General features: G+C 42.3%; 1 protein-coding gene across 4 annotated transcripts in view; it reads right to left on the bottom strand.

The window, feature by feature from the left end:
- ppfibp2b (PPFIA binding protein 2b) overlaps positions 1–5,036 on the bottom strand; it is a 53,372-nt gene extending 48,336 nt beyond the window's left edge. For all 4 annotated transcript variants that reach the window (XM_053426548.1, XM_053426540.1, XM_053426542.1 and 1 more), the window contains exon 1: positions 4,816–5,036. The gene's annotated coding sequence lies outside the window, so the exon portion shown is untranslated. The remainder of the gene's footprint in view (positions 1–4,815) is intronic.

Below are 5,036 nucleotides of genomic sequence, written 5' to 3'. Positions count from 1 at the left end.
AGCGGGGGGGTTCTGATCAGAGATTGAGACGTTGTTCTATATTTGTTATGACTTCCCAGGGATTATTTCATATTCATTTCCCTTTAGTTGACGTTTGACCTTTGACCTTTGGCCATATAAATCAAATAAGCCTATATTAAAGTACAAAAGAACAATTAAGCCCAATTTTGAGAGACAACTTTGAAGCTTTTTAGATTTTGTGTTCAGGAGAATGTGACGGATGAATCACCACCATGACAAACAGAGGCGGAGCTACGCTGTTATAGAACTAAAACAAACTGTTTCCCATAATGCATCAAATAGCATCATTTCCCTCTGACCCTCCTGCTTTGTTAAGGTCAAAAGCAGCGTCAGTGTTAAACTGCAGATTTGTCGTCTCCGAACCCAAACAGAGTTTTCTCAGGACACAGAACATCATTCATCTAATTTCACTGTTGTACGAGTGAAATATCCTCAGCTGACCTTTGTGTGTAAAATCTGTGGAATGCTCCTTTAAAACCAAACAGAGGCGTCTTTATTACAGAAGAACGTTTGTCATCGAGTTTACAACAACACGAGCGAGTCCTTGAGATGCTTCTGCAGAGGAAACGACAAAAGCAACTCAGACCATGAAGTGTTTGTGCTCCACCAGCTGATTCAGCGCCCCCCCCCCCCCTGCAGACAGACACCAGTGACGTCTGGAGGACCAGGGCCGTGAGGAGCTGCTCTTCAGCACCGAGGCAGCAGGAGACTTGGGTTACGCAGCACAAGAGTCACAACCTCAACCACGACGGCAGCAGGTCACGTTACAGGATGAGGTTTCACAAGCAGAGGCTGGATGTGGGACGGTCTCTTCAGAGGAGCTCAGGTCAACGTGCACAGTCACATGATTTAATTCTGAATGTCGAGCTTTAAATTAAATATATATCAAAACTTCCGTCCTGGTAGTGATGCTGTCGTTTCAAGACTAAAATGTTACACCTGAGAAATTAAACTCATCACGATCAGATCAGTTTTATGACTATGATCTGGACAAATGTTCATATAACTTGAAATATTCAATGAAACAAATATATACAGCTGTATTCTGGATGTTTGGAGATGTAACTGAGATTTGATGTTTTACAGTTCAGCCATAAACTTGATAATAAATAACTCTACATAGAAATCTAAAAGTGAATTAAGAAACTAAACATAAACACACATCTATTCTGCATTGTTGATACTGTAAGATAAATGTTTGTGTTGTGAACCGATGTTTGATATTTTCCAGTTTGACCCTAAACTTGATGAGAAATAAATACAAATCAAAAGAAAAGACAAATGTAAACAAATATATTTGGAACTTGAGCTAAGAAATTAAACATAATTTGATATTTTTTCTGTATTTATTCACATCTGACATAGACTCTGATACAGATGTGTTTGCAAAAGGCTCATAACTCACCGATATTCCACGACCGAGAGGATTTCTGCTCTTAAGACGACTTGTACTTTATAGAAATTAAAAACTGATACTAGAAAACGTGTGTATTTGACTTCCTCTGACCTTTGACCTCCTTCTCTTCTCACCTCTTTCTAACTCAGTTATAACATCCAGCCCTCGTCTCTTCTTCTTCTTCTTCCCTCTTTTCTCAAACTGTCTGTTCCTGCTTTCCACCCCGCTGCCCCTCTCTCTCCTTCCTTCTCCCCCTCCATTTCTCTTTACCTCCGCTCTCCTCTGTTCAGCCGCTGCTTTGTTTGAGATTGTTCCTGACAAGTCGTGTGTGGACGCACGTGTCCTCTGTGCATCTTCTTTAAAAACTTACATAAAGTATTTTGGATTTTAGATCAACGCGGCAAAATGTCTCATGTGAGAAGAAATATATTCGATATTTTGAAACCGAAACTGAAACCAGAACACAAACCTTCACATTCTTGTATCACGGTACAGAACAAAACAAGTTTCTTTGGTTGACTATTTAATATAAATAAACACAATGGATGAATGAATTAAAGGAAGAAACCAAACTTAATCATTTGTTCATTTAATGTATATATGTATAATATTTACAAATCTGACAGTAAACGATTCCATAAGCATCTGAGACTTTTATTTTCTCATTTCATTTAAGTTTGAGTGTTTGGAGGATTTCTTCACAGAGGAGAAGAATCTAGTGAATCTGCTGAATCAGCATTCACACCAATCAACTGTTTAACTAAATTATTATTTAGATTTTGCTCCTGATACAAACAGAGAAGAGATGAGAACAAGTGGGTGTGTCGATGATGTAAAACAAATTACTCAGGATGACAGAGCAGAGCCACACACACGTAGAAGACGCCAACGAAGGTGTCAAGAGAGTTTGTGGTGAGAACCTGATTCTCTGGAAACCCCCCAGAGATCATGTCTAAAAACAGCTTTTCAGACAGAGGCTGAAAAGAGGAGCTGCAGCATCGGACTGAGGAAACTGAAGTGTTTTCTGAACATTAAAACAATTTAAAGTAATAAAACACAAGCTGCATATGAGCAGAATGTGTCCCCTTTAAGTTCCACGACTCGTTATTCATCATTCCCACCGACACGGTACTTAACTTCCTCACATTAAACCTTTAACTCCAAACTGAACTGTCAAACAAATGTGTGGAAAAACTACAAGTGAAAAAAGCCTAATCCATTCCTGCACATCCTCTCTCTTTCTCTCTCTCTCTCTCTCTCTCTCTTCAGAGGAGAAGAAGCTTTTAATCTCTTTCTTTCTTTGCCGTTTTCTCTCCGACAGGAATATGACTCTGTCCTTTTCAGCTACCTCTTTCTCATTTCCTTCTCCTTCGCCTCACAGCGAACCAGAGATAACCTCGAATAAACTCCTTCATTTTCTCTCTCTCTCTCTCTCTCTCTCTCCCCCTATCTGTTCTTCCACTCCCTCGTGAAGCAGAGGATTCTCCCTCGCAGATTAACAGCCTGACTTTGTCTTCCCGGTGTCTGCCCTTCTCTTTCTATCTCATCCCTCTTTTGCAGCCATTCCTCTTGACTTTATCTCCCCCCTGCATCTCTCCTTCTCTTATTCCTCTCCATTTCTGCGTGGCTCCTCCTCGCCATCAGGGATCAGTGGATTACCTCCAGGGAGGGAGCTACAGTAGCGGCGTGATTAGCAGCAGTACTGTATGTGACTGCAGGAGAAAAGCACCGCTCTCGGTATTACACCAGGGGCTTTGATCACAGGGATGAGTGCCATCCTCTGCTGAGCCAGAGTGTGTGTGTGTGTGTGTGTGTGTGGGTGGGTATGTGTGTGCAGGGTGCATGCATGTGTGTGTGTGTGCAGGGTGCATGCATGTGTGCAGGGTGTGCACAGAACCAGTGGACTAACAACACCGTCAGAGCAGTTTTCAGGATGTTACAATCACAAGTTAGTTGCAGATGCGTCCCTTCAGCTCCTGTCTCCGCCCCCCCTCTTGTCTCTTGAGGACTAACCCCACGACCAAAGCAGCTTTAATCAATTCACCATCATCAATGATGCCTTTCAACTCTGTCCCTTTCAAATGAGATGTGCACGAGAAGAGAGGCAGCGGCCGACAGCGTTCGGTGGCAGGGGGCTCCTTCACCTCCTCTCAGGCCGCCGGTGGGTGATGCTGCCGTGCGTGGATGCGTGCGCACGTGAGGGCTATGACTCCAGTGCTGGATGCAGCAGATGCTCCAGCAGAGGGGAGCCACACATCAGCCTCGATGTTCATCCATTAGCAGCTCAGCACCCCCCCCCCCCCCCCCCCCTCCATCCTTTACTCGCTCCGTCAGAAGCTGATGATTTGCAATTACACAGCATGTGTCAGTGAGAGTAGACATCACTCAGCGGCCGGGAGCTGGCGGCTCGTGACGGAGCGTGCAGGGAAGCACCAGTGTCACAATGGAAGGACCATGTTTTCTGTCCCGGAGCATGTTGCCTGTACTCGGGCCACATGTGCTGTCATGTGGAAACAAAAACATCTATCCTGCACAATTTAATAGCATAATAATTACTCCTATAATCCCATAAATCCCACACAGCTGTTACGGTAATGATAATCTAATAGTATAAGCACTGTAAAGCTACACATTTAGCATTAATATTATTATTTTAATTGTTTCCTATTGTTTGCCCTGAATTTAGTAATTTGAAAAGCACCTTGTTACTGTGCTGTATAAATTAAGTTTTTTTATTATGAAATATTTATACTTTGTGCTGTGTTATAACACAGGGGGAATTATCACACTACTTGTCTTGTATATATATATATTCTTATATTTGTATTAGACTGTCTTTATATTGCACTTTTTTGATTATCTCTGGGTTAAGTTTACATTATTGTGTTTTACTGTAATTTTGTATTTCTGTATTTTATATTTTTGCCTTTCTGTACTTTTTTATTTAACTCTATCATATCAAAAGCTAGAAATGACTCATACCCAGCCACTGAAACTCTGAAAAACTTCGGTGACTTGTCGATTGTTTGTCTATAGCTTGAATTAGATTTTCCATCATTCTCTGATATGAAACTATTTGAAATTAAACTGTCATATAAATAAAGAGACATGTTGCAGCAGTGGTTTAAAGTGTGTGAGAGACAATGATCATAAGAGATCACCACAGATCTCAGATCACCAGAGACCAGAGATCATCACAGACCACAGATCACAGATCACAGTCATCACGGATACAGATCACCAGAGACCAGAGATCATAGATCACAGATTCCAGATCCCCACAGATCATAAGAGATCACCACAGATCATAGATCACCAGAGATCATCACAGATCACAGACCATTACATATCTTCAGAGATCCCAGTCATCCCAGTCTTCAGCTTCTTGTTCTACTCACCTCAATTTGTTTCACATTCAACTCCTCATGAACTCGATCGAGTCCAAATCCTATGATTCTGTTGGCGCGAGACCCCTCAGCACGCGCACACGCTCCTCACACACAGTCTGAGAGTCCCACACACACTCACACACTGGTACACACTCCCTCACACACACACACACACAGTGCAGTGGTCCCTCCGTGTGTGTCCGTCTCAACTGAAGCTCGAGCTGCTTCAA

The sequence above is a fragment of the Pleuronectes platessa genome, chromosome 7, assembly GCF_947347685.1.
Source record: "Pleuronectes platessa chromosome 7, fPlePla1.1, whole genome shotgun sequence".
Taxonomy (NCBI): domain Eukaryota; kingdom Metazoa; phylum Chordata; class Actinopteri; order Pleuronectiformes; family Pleuronectidae; genus Pleuronectes; species Pleuronectes platessa.
The sequence above is the reverse complement of the archived record's forward strand: the minus strand, read 5'-3'. Positions and strand labels throughout refer to the sequence as shown.